A 20,952-nucleotide genomic window follows, 5' to 3' on the forward strand; every position below is an offset into this window, starting at 1 on the left:
TTCAAGACCTTTTGGAACTAACACCCAAAAAAGATGTCCTTTTCATTATGGGGGACTGGAATGCAAAAGTAGGAAGTCAAGAAACACCTGGAGTAACAGGCAATTTGGCCTTGGAATATGGAATGAAGCAGGGCAAAGGCTAATAGAATTTTGCCAAGAGAATGCACTGGTCATAGCAAACACCGTCTTCCAACAACACAAGAGAAAACTCTACACATGACATCACCAGATGGTCAACACCAAAATCAGATTGATTATATTCTTTGGAGCTAAAGATGGAGAAGCTCTATACAGTCAGCAAAAACAAGACCAGGAGCTGACTGTGGCTCAGATCATGAACTCCTTATTGCCAAATTCAGACTTAAAATTGAAGAAAGTAGGGGAAACCACTAGACCATTCAGGTATGACCGAAATCAAATCCCTTATGATTTTACAGTGGAAGTGAGAAATAGATTTAAGGGACTAGATCTGATAGATAGAGTGCCTGATGAACTATGGACAGAGCTTTGTGACATTGTACAGGAGACAGGGATCAAGACCATCCCCATGGAAAAGAAATGCAAAAAAGCAAAATGGCTGTCTGGGGAAGCCTTACAAATAGCTGTGAAAAGAAGTGAAGCGAAAAGCAAAGGAGAAAAGGAAAGTGACCTTAGAGATTAATTAATCCTCTCCCCCTATTTTCAAGATGGAGAGCTGAAGCCCAGAGAAGGGAAGAGATCCACCCCAGATTCCCAAAGGACGTTAGAGGTGAAGCTAGGGCTCACATGCAGATCCCTGTTTCAACTTTATACCCTTTCCACATTTAGCTGGACTTCCATCTCTCTACAGTTCACCTTCCAACCCTAAAGCTTGCTTCTAGGAGACTGCCAGTGTATTGCTTGAATTGAATAAAAGAGAATTGAAAATTAGATTCCAGCCTAAATCAGCAATACAATCTTCAACTATCTGAAACCCCTAAATTAAAAAAAAAAAAAATTTTTTTTTTTGGTCTTTAAGTAACTTCTTTAAGAAGGTAAAGGAAGAAAGAGGAGAAGGAGGCTGGTCACAATTTTAAATAGGGTGGTCAGGGTTGGGCTCGTGAGAAGGTAAGATGGGAGCGAAGATTTGAAGGAGGTGGGGAGTGGACCAGGTGGCCATCTGGGGAAAGAGGTTTCCGAGCAGTCTGAGCAAAGTTTCTAAGGCCTAACTGAGGAACAGCAGGGAGGCAGCGGGGCTGAGAAGGACTGAGCAAGGGGGAGAGGTATAGGGGTGCAGCTCATGTAGGACCTTGAAGGCATTTTAATGACGTTGGATTTTGCTTTGAAAGATGTAGGGGGCCATTACAGAATTTCAAACAGAGCAGTGATATGATCTAAAGTACATTTAACAAGTGTCACTCTGGATGCTGTTTTGGGAATGGACTTCAGAGGAACAAGGATAGAAGCGGGGGTTCAATCTGGAGATTACTGCAGTGACCCAAGCAACAGGCAACAGTGTTATGGACCAGGGATTCTGACTATATTTTGAAGTAGAGCTCACAGGATTTCCTGATGCCAAACTCTGGAAAGACGTGTATAGAGACTGGCATATGAAGGGTAGTTTGGAGTCTCATCAGAGATGTCCTTGTTGGGCTGGGGGAAAATCCATTTCATGGTTTGGCCAAACTCAGCTGCTGGGAGATTATTTCCTCAGAAATTATCAAGACTCTCTGTTTCTTGTGCCGGAGATCAAAACAAAAAAGCATCACGGAAAGGATTAGACAGTTTTATGTTTAAAGGAAGCGGATGAAGCTAGTTTGTTTGGTCTCTAGTTAACTGTGTTCCAAGTCACAAAACATGATGATTGCCACACAGGAAAGCATATTTCACAAGAGGCCCAGAGAAGGAGCCAGCCCATTACCAAACTCATGAATCAGATCTTTAGAGCTGCAGCTCAGGCTGAGAATGGGAAGCTGGTGTGGGAGCACCCAACCCATTAGCAATGGTGCCAAGAGCTCTTCCAAACAAGTTTTGCCCTTCATCGTGCAAGTAAAGTGTGTTGAAAGTTAAAGCAACATGACAGAACATGATAAATTGCTACCTAAGCATTTGTTCTGAGGCCACAGAGTTTAGCCCAGTCTCTTCATTTACAAGTGAGAAAATAGTTCCAGAGGGAGGAAGAGTTTGTCTGAAGTTACACGCATCTCCGGCTTACTCAGTGAACACTGAGCTGCTTTCCTTTATTATGTTTGGACGATTGGGATCTCCAGGCTTTCCCACCCTCTCATCTGTGCCTCTTGAGTGCCTCTTACAGCTCATTTCTGGGAAGCTCTTTTAGACTTTTGAGCTGTTGCTTTGCATCAGAGACTCTTTCTGCCCTCCCAGGGAAGCTCAATGGGATATTTTGTTACTTTTGACTACCTGTAGAAGCCAGCCTGCAACTTTTCCTTCAGTGGTATTATACCCTTGTATATCCCCTTCCTCCCTGTACCAGGTTTGGTCTGTGCGACCAACAGCATACAACAAAACTGGCGGTGACACTTGTGAGATTACATTATGAAATTTCTATGCGGGTGCCCTCTTGCTGTGTACAGTGCTCTCTTATCTCTTGTTTGGGATAAGCAAGCTGCTGTTTTGTGAGCAGCCCTATGAAGAGGCTTGTGTGGTAAGGAACTGAAGCCTCTGCCAAGAGCCAGTGAGGAGCAAGGCCTGCCAACAACTAGTGCGTGAGCTTGGAAGTGGATTCTCCTGTTCTAGTCAAGTATTGAGATGACTACAAACCCAGCTGATAGCCTGACTGCAGTCTCCTGAGAGACCCTGAGTTAGAATGGCCTATCTAAGCAGCTCCTGGACTTCTGACACTCAAAACTGTGAGATAATAAATGGTTGTTTTAAGCTGCTAATTTTTTTTTTTTTGAGATGGGGTTCACTATCAATTTTATTTTGACTCTTTCATTTTTGAAAAATGTAAATGTTAAGAAGTTTTGTTCACATGAATAGGTAGGAAAAAATGAAGTTTTTCTCACAGCACTGTCACACAATTCTTTATGTACCAAAAATTGCTTTCCTCTGAGTTATGTACCAAAAATTCCATCATGATCCTCAGAAATTAATTTTCATGATTCATTAACTGACAATTCCATTAGTCACTTCAGCAATTTTGTTGAAAGCAAAGAATTAGCAACCACTTGTGTTGCAAAAGTTCCTGTAAGGCAGAGATTGGAGTCATTCATTTTTCTGTATCAACATCCTTGTTTTGGCTGGCCCAGTTTTTTAGTGCTCAGAGGTTTCTGCCCCCTGGGGCAATGCACCAAGTTCAGCCACATTGGGGGTAAAGGGGAAAGAGGATTGTGTTTCTTCTATAAAATGAGAGAAGGGCTGTTGAGAAAGAGGAGATGGGGAAGGAGAACCTACCTGTCAGAAACTCAGGTACGTCATTTAAAGAAGTCAGTTCAGTTCGATTCAGTCATTCAGTCATGTCTGACTCTTTGCGACCCCATGGACTGCAGCACACCAGGCTTCCCTATCCATCACCAACTCCCAGAGCTTGCTCTAACTCATATCCATTGAGTCGGTGATGCCATTCAACCATCTCGTCCTCTGTCATCCCCTTCTCCTCCTGCCTTCAGTCTTTCCTAGCATCGGAGTCTTTTCCAATGAGTCAGTTCTTTGCATCAGGTGGCCAAAGTATTGGAGCTTCAGCTTCAGCATCAGTCTTTCCAATGAATATTCATGACTGATTTCCTTTAGGATTGACTGGTTTGATCTCCTTGCTGTCCAAGGGACTCTCAAGAGTCTTCTTCAACACCACAGTTCAAAAGCATCAATTCTTTGGTAGTCAGCTTTCCTTATGGTCCAACGCTCACACCCATACATGACTAATGGAAAAACCATAGCTTTGATTATTTGGACCTTTGTTGGTAAAGTAATGTTTCTGCTTTTTAATATGCTGTCTAGGGTAGGAATTCAAGAGTCTAGAAATTGTTTTCTTTACAACTGAATGTGCCAAAGGACTCGTGACAACTCTTCATGTTGCCATGAAGAACATACATACATATCTATCACAATTTTCTCATCCTTTCCTTCATGGCTGGATACTTGTTTTGGCTACTGTAAATAATGCTGTAATGAACACAGGGGTGCAGATCTCTTTTCAAGTTAGTGCCTTCTTTTTCTTCTGATAAGCTGCTACATTTACAGATACTTTGTCACACAGGAATAGATAACATAACCAGCTTCCTTTCCCACTACAACAGTTAGTCTTTTTTGCACTGCGACTTGTTCCATCTCTGTCCTGTCCACCATCCTTGTCTCATCACCTTGTGCCTTCACATGTATCCTCATCACGAACACTCCTGAGGTCAAACTCAGACGTCATCAAACCTGCTAGACTACACGTGGTACCAGTTGGAGCAGATTGTGGACTTCACTTGGAATTTGAGAAAAGCTGAATAAAGCAACTACTTGCAAAAGTGTGAGTAGGGCAGAAGGTAAGGAATATTGTAGTACCCCAGGGCTAGTAGAGGTAGGCAGCTGTTTACAGCCTGATGCCTGATGAAATAAGGTGAGGGAGCACTAGTTGGCACCTCGAGACAGAGAGAACTCTGTGAAGAAGGCCCCCTGACAGGAGTTGAACCTGTCGGTCCAGGACCCAGCCAGGCATTGACATGCCAGCTGGGAGGGTAGAATGCAAAACACCTCAGTTCCTGCTGGTGCTTTTCTCTCAGCTAAATCCAGCAGGAAGACATCAGGGAAACCTATGTTAGTTTGGCTTCCCTTAGAAAACTATGCAATAAAGGCACGAGTAAAAGTCATTCATTTGAGAGGTTCAGGGAAAACTAGTAGAGAAGGGAGGAAGTGACGCAGGGAAGAGAAAGTAGCCAGGAAGTCTGTGTTATACTAAACCAACTATCAGAGTGGGTGCCTGGAGCTGAGTTCCACAGAGCAACTCAGGGAAACAACATAAATGCATGCCTCATAAGGGTCTCATCATTTCTGCTGTTACAGAACTTCACCAAAGGGTGAGGGAGTGGGGGTGTTTATACCTCTAAAGTCTTTGGTTGAGAGCTGTTCCTGGGGATGACTATTAATTCCTGGATATGTATAGAATGCCAGGCCAGCAGATTGGCCTTGTGTGGTTCTGGGAAAAGCCCTCAGACACAAAGATGCAGATACAGTAGCAGTTGGAAGTCTGCAGAGAACAGAAGAGGGTGAAGTCTGAAGGTTTTGGGCAGGGCATCAACAGGGTCTGCCGCAGGGCCCAGTAATGTGGGCTGGATGCAGTAGAGATGCCCCTCCCCATATACAACACAGAGTGGAGAAGTGTGTGAAGGGTGAATCTGGAGGGACAAATAAAACTTACATGCATATCTAAAGTAACTAGGTAATCACTTTGCTGACAAAGATCCATGTAGTCAAAGCTATGGTCTTTCCAATAGTCATGTACAGATGTGAGAGCCAGACTGTAAAAAAGACTTGAGCACTGAAGAATTGCTGCTTTTGAACTGTGGTGTTGGAGAAGACTCTTGAGAGTCCCTTGGACAGCAAGGAGATCAAACCAGTCAATCCTAAAGGAAATCAACCCTGCACAGTCACTGGAAGGACTAATGCTGAAGCTGAAGCTCCAATACTTTGGCCACCTGATGCAAAGAACTGACTCATTGGAAAAGACCCTGTTGCTGGGAAAGATTGAAGGCAGGAGGAGAAGGGGATGACAGGGGATGAGATGGTTGGATGGCATCACCGACTCAACGGACATGAGTTAGAGCAAACTCTGGGAGATGGTGAAGGATAGGGAAGCCTGGCATGCTGCAGTCCATGGGTCTCAAAGAGTCAGACACGACTGAGTGATTGAACAACAACAGTATTTACCAATACTCTGTAAAATTTAGTAGCACTGTTTGCTTTCAAAACTGCTTTTTCTTTTGAGTCTCACAATTACTTCCTCTATCACTGCACTTCCTCTATCTTGTATCTAGTGCTCTGATTGTGCATTAACCATGGCAGGAATTACTCCAGTACATGCAGCAGAAAACAGAGGCACAGAGAGGACTTAACTCAGTAAAAGTCAGGTTGGTGCAGGGCATTTAGAATCAGTTCTGCCACTTAGTGGCTGGGTTATCTTAGATAAGTGAACTTATCCTCTTTGGGAGGTTAAGTTAATAACATTGAGGGTACTGACATTTTCACAACAGAATTGTTGCAAGGGATAAGTGGTATAATGCATGTAGAATCCTAGCTACATGGTATGTGCTCTTAAAGGAATGTTTTTTAAGTAAGTAATCTTTTTTGAAGAAAAAAAAAAAAGCAAAGGCTTTTATTACATATATTTTTCTTGAGCTCATAGTTTACTTCAAAAATTAGTTCAACTGGACTGAGATATTTTCCAGTAATAGGCATTCTCTTCTCTCTCAGCTACATGACTGTGTGATAATTGAACATCCTGGAATTAAGCCATGAGAATTGATTCAAATAATAACCACATTAATGAGACCACATGACCGCCACTCCACTTGAAAGCTATAAAACAGAAACTTTCATTTCCTTTTCTTTATTCCTGTACTCTCAGAAGCCTGTTTTATCTCAAATTCCACATATTTGGAGAGAGTTATTTCATTTTACCTTCTTGCCTAATCATTAGTTCAGAAAGTTCTTTCAGCTGCAGTTAAAAAAAAAAAAAAAAGTTGTCAATTAAAAAATGCCTGTATCTAGTTTTCAGACTAAAAGCATATTTCTTTTCAGAATTAGCAAGCAAGTGGGGCTTCCCCAGAGTAAGAAGGCATTTTGCCCAAGGGTCTGTAGAGCACAAAGACCTTGAGAATTTTTCCAGGGGAAAGGGAAGCAGAGGAGCACAGTGATCAGAGGAATCCTGGTGCCCACAGCCTGAACTCTCTGGAAAGAACTGAGCTGTCTGGGGGCCTGTAAAGAGGGAGTTTATGTCTGAGCCAGGCCACAACCATACCTGGAATGAGATGAATCACCCCGCATGCATATGCTTTTAACTCAAAACTGTGGTCATCTTATGATCTGTGAGTCTTAGCTTTAAAGGGATTTTGGAATAAGTGTCTTAAAAGAATACCTAATTTATCTCCGCCCCCCCTTTTGGGGTCAAAAGACCCAGAGAGGGGTAGGGACTCACTGAAGATCACTTTGTAAGCTAGTTAGAGCCAGCAGAAGAAGCCAGAATACAGTATGATTTAGTGGCAGTTTTATGCCCATTACTTTGTGTCCATGGGGCACTCACTTCCCTCCAACTCCCCAACTTTCCACCATTCCAACGGAATCCTCTATTGTGTACCTCCAATGTAGGGAGCTCATGACACCCCAAGAAAGCTCATTCTGTTCCATTTTCAGACAGCTCAAAAAGAATTCTTCTTTAGAGTGAACTAAGAACTGCTTCTCCTTGGCTGACATTCTGGGTCTAGGCTGGCCCTCAAGGTGGTTCTCTCTGTCCCAGTGTACCTTAGAGCTTTGCTCAGAGTCCACATGGCCTCCAAGAACCCCCCATCTCTGCATCCTGGTTTCTTATAATCCTGTATTTTTTGGACTGCTTTAGAAGCTGAGAGGAATTTTATATTCTCAGTTCAGTTCAGTCGCTCAGTCATGTCCAACTCTTTGCAACCCCACAGACTGGAGCACACCAGGCTTCCCTGTTCATCACCAACTCTCAGAGTTTACTCAAACTCCTATCTGTCGTGTCAGTGATGTCATCCAACCATCTCATCCTGTGTCGTCTCCTTCTCCTCCTGCCTCCAGTCTTTCCCAGCATCAGTTTCTCATTTCCAATGAGTCAGTTCTTCACATCAGGTGGCCACAGTATTGGAGTTTCAGCTTCAGCATCAGTCCTTCCAATGAGTATTCAGGACTGATTTCCTTTAGGATTGACAGGTTGGATCTCCTTGCAGTCCAAGGGACTCTCCAGAGTCTTCTCCAACACCACAGTTCAAAAGCATCAATTCTTCAGCACTCAGCTTTCTTTATAGTCCAACTGTCACATCCATATATGACTACTGGAAAAACCATAGCTTTGACTAGACAGACCTTTGTTGGTAAAGTACATACAGAATTACCTAGTTAAGGTTTCCTTGAGACTGGATGGCTAGAAGTAAACACAAATGTGATGGCTAATTTTCTGCATCAGCTGGGCAATAGTACCTAGATACTTGGGCAAACACTTCTTGGTGTTGCTATGAAGGTATTTTTTAGATGAGATTGCTAATTTAATAAGTAGACTTTAGTAAAGCAGATTATCATCCATAATGTGAGTGGGCCTCCTGCAATCAGTTGAAGGCCTTAAGAAAAAGACTGTCCACCTCTGAAGAAGTGGAAATTCTGCCAACCACACTTCCTCTGGGCCTCCAGCCTGCTATTCTACCCTAAAGATTTTGAAGTTTTCAGCCTCCACAATCATATGAGCCAATTCCTTAAAATAAATCAACCTGTTTCCCCCCATCTCTCTTTATCACACACACACACAATTGGTTCTGTTTCTTTGGATAACCCTGACTAACATATGTTTTCAAGTGTAGGACTTTGCCTTTAGGCAGAACTTCAGACCTCTCAGCATCCTTCAGTCATTCATTCAACAGAGAGAACATTATTCTGAACCAAGTGCTGGTGATAGAAAGGAAAATATTGCAAAGACAGTTCTGAACTTAGGGCCTTGATAAACTCATGGCTCAGAATGTAAAGCATCTGGCTGCAATGCGGGAGACCCAGGTTTGATCCCTGGGTTGGTGAGATCCCCTGGAGAGGGAAATGGCAATCTACTCCAGTACTCTTGCCTGGAAAATCCCATGGATGGAGGAGCCTGGTAGGCTACAGTCCATGGGGTTGCAAAGAGTCGGACACGACTAAGCGACTTCACTTACCTTACCTTAAACTCATACTCTGACCAAAATCATAGTGCAGAGTGTCAGAATGATACAATGCAATCAGGATAGTCCTGGGTTCCTGTCCAGCTTTGACAATTGCCAGCTGGTGTCCTTGGGGAGTCACTCACCCTCCCTGAGCTTCAGTTTAGTTTCCCCATCTGTAACAGGAGGGAATTGGATTAGATGATTGTTAATTTTCCCTTTGATTTTATATATTCAGTGTCCTAGTTTATTGAAAATTCAGGAAGGGAAGAACTGTAAATAGTATCAGGCAACCAATGGGATGACAAAGAATGCTGAAATAAGACTGATAAAACTAGATGCAAAATTGGTTAGTGTTCTAAAGGGCAATAAAAACATCTACTTTAGGGCTCAGGAAAAAACCTATAGATGAATATATAATTTATATTCACTATGTATACATAGTGAAAGGAGTGTGACAAAGCTGTATATTGTCACCCTGTTTATTTTAACTATATGCAGAGTACATCATGCAAAATGCTGAACTGGATGAATCACAGCTGGAATCAAGACTGCTGACAGAAATATCAATAACCTCAGATATGAAAATGATACCACTCTAAAAGCAAAGAAAGTGAAGAGGAACTAAAGAGCTTATTGATGACGGTCAAAGAGGGGAGTGAAAAAGCTGGCTTAAAACTCAAAAAAACTAAGATCATGGCATCCAATCCCATCACTTCATGGAAAAGAGAAAGAGAAAAAGTGAAAGCAGAGACAGATTTTATTTTCTTGGGTTCCAAAATCATTGCAGACAGTGACTGCAGCCACGAACTTAAAAGACACTTGCTCCTTAGAAGGAAAGCTATGACAAACCTAGATAGCATATTAAAAAGCAAAGACATCACTTGGCTGATGACAAAGGTCCAAATAGTCAAAGCTATGGTTTTTCTAGTAGTTATGTACAGATGTGAGAGTTGGACCATAAGGAAGGCTGAGCGCCAAAGAACTGATGCTTTCTAACCAGTGCTGGAGAAGACTCTTGAGAATCCCTTGGGCTGCAAGGAGATCAAACCAGTCAATCCTAAAGGCAATCAACCCTGAATATTCATTGGAAAGACTGATGCTGAAGCTTAAACACCAATACTTTGGCCACCTGATGTGAAAAGCCAACTCATTGGAAAAGACCCTGATGCTGGAAAGGGTTGAAGGCAAAAGGAAATGAGGGCAGCAGGATGAGAGCACGGAGTTAGTATCTCACACTAACTCTGTGAGATAGTGAAGGACAGGCAAGCCTGATGTTCTGCAGTCCAGGGGTTTGCAACAAGTTGGACACGACTGAACAACAGATGTATACCAATAAGCAGTGTTACCAGTCATAAGAAGAGAAAATTGAGACTCATAGACAGTAAATGCTTTGTCCAAGTCACATAGTTAGTAAGTACCAGAACTAGGATCTATTCCTAGTGCTGTATCCTCTCCGAATAGTTTGTCCAGGTATAATTTTGAAAATGCTAAAAGTATTCATATATATAGTAAGCATGTATCAAAGTTTTATTTAGATGTTTAAACAAAGGAAATATAAGATGACAAAGAATGCTGACAAAATATTGCTGTTAGATGCAAAATTGGTTAATGCCCCATAGGCCAGTAAAAACACAACTTTGGGGGTTATCTTTTCTATCAGACAGGAGTAATTTGCATCTCTACTGGACAAACCAACCAACCAACTAACCAAACAAACAAACTATACCTTATCAAACATTCTACAAGTTAGCATATAACTTTATACAATTATAAAATCTCTGGACCCTAATTAACAGTAAATAGTAAATCAAACAAACATATGTATTTCTAGAGAATCAGATGAACTTTAGGCAACTTGTTAGGCCATGCTCTTAAATGATGTTGACAAGACATCTGGTCATCCTTTTGATTTATTCCTGAGTTCTGGGTAACTTCATCAGTTCACCTCTATGACTAAAAACTTTAAAAATTGTTTATGATCACAAAAATGGCTGGTTTCATTATACATTGGGGATATTTGACCTGACTCATTTACATAGAAGACTCCTTGTTATATGGTGGTCAGCAAATCTAGAACTCGTGGTGCTGAACAACTACCACAGCTGGAGGACTGATTTCTGCTTGAGATTTCACAAGAAGCTAGGATTGAATGTTCATTACCCACTATCATTCCGAACATATTTTTAACTTGACTGAGATATAATTCACATATCACACACTTCATTCACTTAAAGTGTGCAGTTCGTTGGCTTTTAATATGTTCACAAAGTTGTGCAACTATCATAACAATCAATTCTAGAAGATTTTCATTATTCCAGAAAGAAATCTCACCTTCTTTAGATGTTGCTCTTCAACCCCCTAACTACTCTGACCCCTGCTGCTGCTAAGTCGCTTCAGTCGTGTCTGGCTCTGTGTGACTCCACAGACGGTCTCCCACCAGGCTCCTCTGTCCCTGGGATTCTCCAGGCAAGAACACTGGAGTGGGTTGCCATTTCCTTCTCCAATGCATGAAACTGAAAAGTGAAAGTGAAGTCGCTCAGTCGTGTCTGACTCTTAGAGACCTCATGGACTGCAGCCCACCAGGCTCGTCTGTCCATGGGATTTTCCAGGCAAAAGTACTGGAGTGGGGTGCCACTGCCTTCTCCGACTCTGAGCCCTAGGAAACCATTAATGTTTCCACCTCTATTGATTCACTTGTTTTTGATGTTTTATGTGAATGGAATCACATAATATGTGGTCCCTTGTGACTGGCATCTTCCATTTAGCATGATATTTTCAAGGTTCATCTTGAAGTCTGCACCAGTACTTCATTTTTTTTTTATTGCTGAGTAATATTCCATTGTAAGGTCATGAAGAATTACTCTGTTTTCCTTTCAGAATTTCACAGTTTTAACTCTTTCATTTATGCCTTTGATCCATTTTGAGTTAATTTTTGTATGTGGCATGAGGTGGGAATCCAGTTTTACTCTTTGGCATGAGGATATCCTGTTGTCTCAGCACTTTTGTTGAAGAGACTGTTCTTTCCCCCACTTAATTGTTTTGGCACCCTTATAATCACTTGACTGTAAATGTGAAGGTTTATTTCTAACTCTTCACTTTTATTTCATTGATCTATATACCTATCATTATTCTAATACTGCACTGTTTTGATTACTGTAGCCTTGTAAGTTTTGAAATTGAAAAATGGGAATACTCCAACTTTGTTCTTATTTTTAGATTGTTTTGGGTACTTAAGGTCCCTTGCATTTTCATATGAATTTAATTTACAAGCTTGTCCATTTCTGTGAAAAATACACTTGGGCTTTTGATAGAAATTGAATCAATGTGTATTTATTGAGACGATCATGTTATTTTTGTCCTTGACTCTCTTGATGTGGCATAGTACATTGATTTTTGGATGTTAAACAACCTCGTATTTCTGGGATAAGTCCCACTTGGTCATGTTTTTATGTATCTGTGGTCTTGTTGCTAGGTGCATATATGTTTATAATTTCCTGATGGATTGACCCATTATAAAAGTGGCTCTTTTTGTATAGTTGGATGTACACCTGCCATTTCATTTTTTAAATATCTCATATGCATTTTTGTTCTTTCATTCCACCTTTACTGTTTTCTTTTGTATCAAGTAGTATTTTCTATAATTTAATGATATTTTAAAATTGCTCTTCTTTGCTCATCTATTCCAGCCTGAGAAACCCAAAGCTAAGAAATTACCCTCTATCAGATTTTACTTGCAGTCCCTAAAAGTAAGTGACTTCATCTTTTCTCAAGGCCCCCAACATTTGCTAAGCTTCCTGACCTGCCAGCAAGTGAACTTCTTCCTATCTTACTAGCATAATGCTGGGCTCTGTAAGCCATAAAATAGGTTTATCAGGCCATTCTCCTGGGAGGATTCATGGTCTAGCTTCCACAAGGAAGTACAACTCCTGGACCTTAATGGTTACATGATCATATTTTCTCAAAAGTAAAACTATTTGAATAGCTTTGTTTGTGCAATAGATTTGTTCAGTTACATCCTGATAGAGATTAAGGGCAGATTCTTTGATTCGTGGCCATTATTCTTTGCAAATAATTACTAGGGGCTCACTAAAAGTCTTCACTTTTGAATTCCAAGGGGTCAGTGAGAATGAAGTATCATTTTTAAATATTTCCTTTTAGTTTGTATAAGCATAGCTTGCCATATTGGGGGTTAGAGAGATCAGGAAGAAAGCAAAAAAGCAAAAGAGAAAAAAGGCTATTCTCACAGGCACAACAAATATAAAACATTAAAAACAGTCCAACGACAATATTCTACAACAAATGACCACAGTCCACAATTATGCTCCCCTCATCAACACTAGGCTTATATGATTTATTCCTGACTCACAAATCTTGGACCAGAAGCGTACTTCCATGAAGCTTTCACTTGTGGACTAGCAAGAGTCCTATCGATCCTGCCTCAGTGCTGTAGTTCAGTCTATGGGTATCTACTTGTGGCTGCAACGCCAGCTAGTATGGAGAAGTGGTGCCTGGTGCAGTCTTTCCCACCGAGACATTGGGACTGTCCTTGGCTGAAGACTTAAGCGTGCAGTAGAAGACTTGAGGCAAGCATGCAAGGAAAGCCAAAACCTCTTGATCTTGATCAGACCGATGGCTCTGTTAATTTATTTGAGAAAACAACTAATACTGATTTTATTCTAAAATCCTACTGATTGCAGACTTTGTCAGGGTTTCCTCAAAGGTAAGAATATACTGTGGACATGGGGATACTGATAAATCTACTTCAAAAAATGGACATAGGGAAGACAGAACTTCCTTTTTTGATGGAACAGCTTGTCCCATTTTGTGGGCTTAATATATAATGTGTATCCTACAACAGTATTAAGCCAATTAAGAAAACAGAGCATATCAAACACACCTAAGTAACGTTCTTATCCTTCCTGACTGTGAATGACAAACCATGGATTGTAAGGTAAGAGGCCAAGCCTTTGGTATTTTAGTCATCTAAAATAGAAAACAACAAAGATGGTTTGACATGTAAAAACACATTAATACTTACATTTTTATAAGCGACAAAACAGATCTTGGGAAGGTAATATTGAAAAGAATTTTCAAAGAACCATCAATAGCTTAAAACAGAAGCACAGATACCTGGGGACAATGAATGATTGTAGCTTGGCTACTTATTAACCAGAGTGACAATGCTTGCTTGCTTAGTCATGACTGAGCATGTCTGACTCCATAGACTATAGCTTGCCAAGCTCCTCCGTCCATGGGATTCTCCAGGCAAGAATACTGGAGTGGATTGCTATGCTGTCCTCCAGGATATCTTCCTGATCTAGGGATCAAACCCGGGTCTCCTGCATTGCAGGTGGATTCTTTATCACCTGAGCTACCAGGGAACACTGGTACTAAATAAACATAACTGTAGGTATAATTATAAGGAACTTCAACTGTTTAAAAATGAGGAACTTCTGCTATTGTTTCGTTTTGAAATAATAAAGGGCACGACAAAGTCAGCAGAAAGTACAGACAGTTTCTTCTGGTTAGATATATAATATTTGATATCTGGGCAGATTACACCGAAATTAAAATTAATTTTTACTATCTCTTGCTGAGAACAAACTAAATTGTGGTGGTGGTGGTTCAGTCGCTCAGTCGTGTCCAACTCTTGCGACCCTGTGGACTGTAGCTCACCAGACTCCTCTGTCCATGGGGATTCTCCAGGCAAGAATACTGGAGTGGGCTGCCATTTCCTTCTCCAGGGAATCTTCCAACCCAAGGATCTAACCCAGGTCTCCCACATTGCAGGTGGGTTCTTTACCAGCTGAGCCAGAAGAGAAGCCCACAAACTGAATAGTCCAAGACAAGTTTGTCATTTTAACATAGAGAAAAAAAATCAAATTCTACTCTTGTATTAATATAACAGTTGGCATCAAAGAGCTTTTTAACAAGTTTTATGATTAACAAGCCCATTAAAGCAGAACCAATTTTGCCAAAATTTTAATGTATTTCATTGCTTCTTTTGAGACTTATTATTTGTAGGTATTATAAACCATAGAAAACAAAGTTTTCTTTCCTTTGAACTTCTACAGTGTACTCATTCAAATTTTGTCTCTTACTAATCTTTCACATTCTGACACAGTCATTTATTTTACCTCAAGACAAATTGCTCTTTTATGTTGATAAAACCAAGCTCATAATCTTACATACACATTCATATTTCTTTGCTACTTCAATTCTTAATATAGTCTCAATGGCCCATATAAATTAAAACTTTTTAAAATTTATACATTTATTTGAAGAGAACTGACATTATCACAACTAGATTCTTTTCTTCTAGAAAAGTGATACGTTCATATGTTTGCTTGCATCTTATTTTGTGTATCTCAAAAAGATTTTTCTTGTTTTCATCATATTGAATAAAATGGGATCCTAATAGAATAGATAGCCCAGAAATAAACCCACAGTGCCTATGGTCAATTAATCTTCAACAAAAGAGGCATCAGTATACAATGGAGAAAAGATACTCTCTTCAGCAAGTGGTGTTAGAAAAGCTGGACAGCGCGTGTAAAGCAATAAAGTTAGAGCATTCTCTCACATTATACACAAAAATAAACTCAAAATGGCTTAACGACTTAAATATAAGACATGATACCATAAAACTCCTAGAAGAAAATAAAGACAAAATACTCTCTGACATAAACTGTACCGATGTTTTCTTAGGTCAGTCTCCCGAGACAAAAGAAATAAAAGCAAAAATAAGCAGATGAGACCCAATCCAACTTAAAGGCTTTTGTACAGCAAAGAAAACTGTAAACAAAATGAAAAGACAACTTACAGAATGGGAGAAGATATTTGCAAATGATGTGACTGAGAAAGGCTTAATTTCCAAAATATACAAATAGGTCATACAACTCAGTATCAAAAAAACAAACAACCCAATAAAAAATTGCAGAGCTAAATAAACATTTCTCCAAAGAAGACACATAGATGGCCAAAAGGCACATGAAAAGATGCTCAACATTGCTAATTATTAGGGAAATACAAATCAAAATTACCACAAGGTATCACCTCTCATTGGTCAGAATGGCCATCATCAGAATGTCTGTAAGTAATAAATGCTGGAGAAGGTATGGAGAAAAGGGAACCTTCCTATACTGTTGGAGGGCATATAAATTGGTGAAGTCACTACATAGGTTCCTTTAAAAACTAAAAATAGAGCTAACATTTGATCCAGCAACCTCACTGCTAGGTGTGTGTCCAGAAAAGATGAAAACTCTATTTGAAAACATACATGTATCCCAATGTTCATAGCCACAGCATTTACAATAGCAAAGACATGGAAGCAGCCTAAATGGCCATTGTCAAATGAATGGAGAAAAAAAGAGGTGCCCCCTATAACGGAATATTATTCAGTCATGAAAAAGAACAAAAAAATTCCATTTGAAGCAACATGGATGGACCTAGAGATTATCACACTAAGTGAAATAAGTCAGATAGAGAAAGACAAATGTCAAATGATAGCACTTATATGTGAAATCTAAAGAAATGATACAAACTTAATTACAAAACAGAAATAAACTCACAGACACAGAAAACAAACTTATAGTTACCAAAGGGGAAGGGGTAGAAGGGATAAACTAGGAGTTTGGGAGAAGGCAATGGCAACCCACTCCAGTACTCTTGCCTGGAAAATCCCATGGACAGACGAGCCTGGTGGGCTGCAGTCCATGGGGTCGCTAAGAGTTGGACACGACTGAGCGACTTCACTTTCACTTTTCACTTGCCTGCATTGGAGAAGGAAATGGCAACCCACTCCAGTGTTCTTGCCTGGAGAATCCCAGGGACGGGGGAGCCTGGTGGGCTGCCGTCTATGGTGTCGCATAGGGTCGGACACGACTGAAGCGACTTAGCAGCAGCAGCAAATACAAAACAAGCGAACATCAAGGTCCTGTTGCATAGCACAGGGAATTTATATTCAGTATCTTGTAATAACCTATAATGGAAAAGAATCTGAAAAAGATTATATATTTATATATAATATATAACTCATTGTGCTGTATACATGAAATTAACACATTGTAAATCAACTATGCTGTAATTTTTTTTAAAAAAAGATCATACCCATTTCTCTTTTTTTTCCAGCACTACTGAGATATAATTGGCACTTAACACTGTATAAGTTTAAGATGTATAACATGTTGATTTGATACATTTACAAACTGTAAAATTATTAGCACCATAATATTAGCTACCACCTCCATCCCATCACATAGTTACCATTCCCTTAGTGTGCTGAGAACATTAGGTTCTACTCTCTTAGCATATAAATTACAACATTTAACCAATGTAACTGCCTTCTATTTCCTCATGGAGATAACTGTAAGCAAGTAACTGAATACACTTTGAAATACACAAACATTTAGCTACTAGCAAAACAAACATTACAAAACCTCCTCTGGCTACACGCATAACTTTTACATTTCTTAAGGTGGCAAACTAAAGATATATACTTGCTGCTGTTCATTCATTCATGTCCAGCTCTTTGTGATCCCATGTACTGCAGCACGCCAGGCTTTCCTGTCCATCACCAACTCCTGGAGCTTACTCAAACTCATGTCCATTGAGTTGGTGATGCCATCCAACCATCTCGTCCTCTGTCATCCCCTTCCCCTCCTACCTTCAGTCTTTCCCAGCATCAGGGTCTTTTCCAATGAGTCAGTTATTTGCATCAGATGGCCAAAATATTGGAGTTTCAGTTTCAGCATCAGTCCTTCCAATGAATATTCAGGACTGATTTCCTTTAGGATTGACTAGTTTGATCTCCTTGCTGTCCAAGGGACTCTCAAGTCTTCTCCAACACCACTCAAAAGCACCAATTCTTCAGCACTCAGCTTTCTTTATAGTTCAAGTCTCACATCCATACATGACTACTGGAAAAACCATAGCTTTGACTATTTGGACCCTTGTCGGTAAAGTAATGTCCCTGATTTTTAATATGCTGTCTAGGTTTGTCATAGCTTTTCTTCCAAGAAGCCAGTGTCTTTTAATTTTACGGCTTCAGTCACCATCTGCAGTGATTTTGGAGCCCAAGAAAATAAAGTCTGACACTGTTTCCATTGTTTACCCATCTATTTGCCATGAAGTGATGGCACCAGATGCCATGATCTTAGTTTTCTGAACGCTGAGTTTTAAGCCAGCTTTTTCACTCTCCTCTTTTACTTTCATCAAGAGGCTCTTTAGTTCCTCTTCACTTTCTGCCATAAGGGTGGTGTCATCTGCATATCTGAGATTATTGATATTTCTCCCTGCAATCTTGATTCCAGCTTGTGCTTCATCCAGCCCAGCATTTTGTATGATGTACTCTGCATGGAAGTAAATAAGCAGGTTAACAATATACAGCCTTGATGTACCCCTTTCCTCATTTGGAACCAGTCGGTTGTTCCATGTCTGGTTCTAACTGTTGCTTCTTGACCTGCATACAGATTTCTCAGGAGGCAGGTAAGGTGGTCTGATATTCCCATCTCTTGAAGAATTTCCCACAGTCTGTTGTGATCCACACAGTCAAAGGCTTTAGTGTAGGCAATGAAACAGAAGTAGGTGTTTTTCTGGAATTTTTTTGCTTTTTCTATGATCCAATGGATGTTGGCAATTTGATCTCTGGCAAAGGTTTGATCTCTATGTAAAGGCAAAGGTTCCTTTGCCTTTTCTAAATCCTTTCTTTGGGATTGGAATGAAAACTGACCTTTTCCAGTCCTATGGCCACTGCTGAATTTTCCAAATTTGCTGGCATGTTGAGTGCAGTACTTTCAAAGCATCATCTTTTAGGATTTGAAATAGCTCCGTCACCTCCACAAGCTTTGTTCATAGCAATACTTCCTAAGGCCCACTTTACTCAATAATTGTATTAGACCAGAGGAATATGTCTTATTTTACTATTTTACAAGCGAGGCAACTGAGCCAATAATGGTTATTTAGCTACTGACAACTTAGAATTTTGCTTTCCTGATTTCTAATCCAATATACCACATTATTTCTCAAAACTTGTACATGGGCAAGTGAAAAATATACCAAAGAAAATATATTGAAGAAGAAAATTCTTGCACAGATGTGATTAACAGAGAAGGTATCTGAAATGGTTTACATCCTAGTGGAGGAGCCTTTAGACAGTGTTGTGATAGAAGCTAATGATATTAGACTACAATTTCTTTTATTCAAATTCCCTCTACTAGGGGGGAGGGGAAGATCTCCCAATAAGTTGAGCTCCTGATGGTTTTCCCTTTGGAGTACTTGTAATGGAGGATCAAGAAAGTGAAATGTGAGTGGTTTCCTGATTTTTGTTGTAACAAAAGCTTGTTGCTGAAATTAGCTCTTCTCCCCCTCCTACTACCCAAACACAGCATCCATTATTCTTCCCTTCCAAAGCCATCTCAGCAAAATCAGCCCACCTGAGACACCAGACCTAATGTAGGACATCTCCCATAGGATACTCAAGCCTCCTCTCTGGCTTGCTTTTTGGGCAAATTGTGACTAAAGAGAGACTGCTGCTGCTGCTAAACCGCTTCAGTCGTGTCCGACTCTCTGCGACCCCATAGACGGCAGCCCCCCAGGCTCCTCTGTCCACAGGATTCTCCAGGCAAGAATACTGCAGTGGGTTGCCATTTCCTTCTCCAAGGCATTTATGCATGCTAAGTCGCTTCAGTCATGTCTAACTCTGTGTAACCCTATGGACAGCAGCCCACCAGTCTCCTCTGTCCACAGGATTCTCTAGGGAAGAATACTGGAGTGGGCTGCCATTTCCTTTTCCAAAAGAGAGACCGAGACACCGCCAAATGTGAAGGCAGACTAAGCCTGGCTGTAACTAGCTGTCTGGGGCCTCTGCAGTCCCTAAGAAGGAAGCCAGTGTTCACATAGGGCACTTGGAGTTACCAGCAGTCCACCCAGAGGAACCCCCTCTCTGTCTCCGATAGCCAAAGAACATTTTGTGTTGAGATTGTCCTCCCTTAACTTTTTAATTTTTCCCTGTCACCAGTTTTGTATTCAACCATTCAGAATTCTCTGGGTACTTTAGGATCCTGTTTCATTAAAACATGCTGTTGGGTAACAATTGCTAGAATTTTCTTCAAGTCATTTTTCATGTCAGTCCCCTTCATCCTCATTGTTCTCCCTCTAAAAAACTGGCATCCGGTAGGGATGCTTTAAAGGTCATTTCTGCTGACCCTATCACTGACTCAGAGAAAAGAGTAGGGGTTAAGTCCGGTGCCTACACCACACAAAATTTAGTCCTGGGCAAGTATAATTCCTACTGTACATATCTATTGGCCAAAGGAAGAAACTGAAACACATCTGGTCTCTAAGACTCCTCAAGGTTGCACTGATGGTCAAGGTCTGAGCTCTATTTTTTAGAATAGTAAGACTGAATAACGCTGTGTGCTGTGGGTGTGCGTGCTAAGTCACTTCAGCTGTGTTCTGCTCTTTGCGACCCTATGGACTGTGCCTGCCACGCTCCTCTGTCCGTGGGATCCTCCAGGCAAGAATACTGGAGTGGGTTGCCATGCTCTTCTCCAAGGGACCTTCCCGACCCAGGGCTGGAACTCGCATCTCTTATGTCTCCTGCGTTGGCAGGTGGGTTCTTCACCCCTAGTACCACCAGGGAAGCCAAGAACGCTGGGCTACTGAATTTAAATATTGTAGGTGCCAAGATGGGACTGGGAGTCTCCCTCACTGGGTGGATCACAGAGGCGTGCAGGAGATTGCAGAGTTGGCACTGTCCTGTGGAAGCTGGGGTGGAGAACTGGTAGGGCCTGGGAGGCCTCTCAGACACTGGGGTCTAATGGGCCTTAGACTGGGTCCTTTCACTGTTAGCACAAAATAAACAGGAGATGCAGAGGCATGTTACAGCAGACAACCAACCGACTTCATTCTGGCCCTCCAACTCTGTCCCTACAACAGGACTGGGAGGCAGGTGTCGCTGCCCCCATTTTACAGAGAAAGCAGCGGTCAGGAAGATGAAGCCTCTTGTTAAGGATCCTATGCTCAGTACATTGCAAAGGAAGAGCTTTGAGTTCTGCTCCTTGATTCAAACCTCCTCCCAAACCAAACTCCACCTTTCCCACGTACAAGACTACAGCTGAAAAGGATCACTGAGGACACA

The 20,952-nt window shown here is 41.0% G+C and overlaps 1 long non-coding RNA gene across 1 annotated transcript in view; it reads right to left on the reverse strand.

Annotated features, from left to right (window-relative positions):
* The window catches only part of LOC147369691 (uncharacterized), a 43,688-nt gene that overhangs the window by 3,904 nt on the left and 18,832 nt on the right, over positions 1 to 20,952 (reverse strand). The gene's annotated exons all lie outside the window — the stretch shown is intronic.

The sequence above is a fragment of the Bos grunniens genome, chromosome 7 (genome assembly GCF_055505025.1).
Source record: "Bos grunniens cultivar Pamir isolate PY7600 chromosome 7, Bosgru_T2T1.0, whole genome shotgun sequence".
Taxonomy (NCBI): Eukaryota; Metazoa; Chordata; class Mammalia; order Artiodactyla; family Bovidae; genus Bos; species Bos grunniens.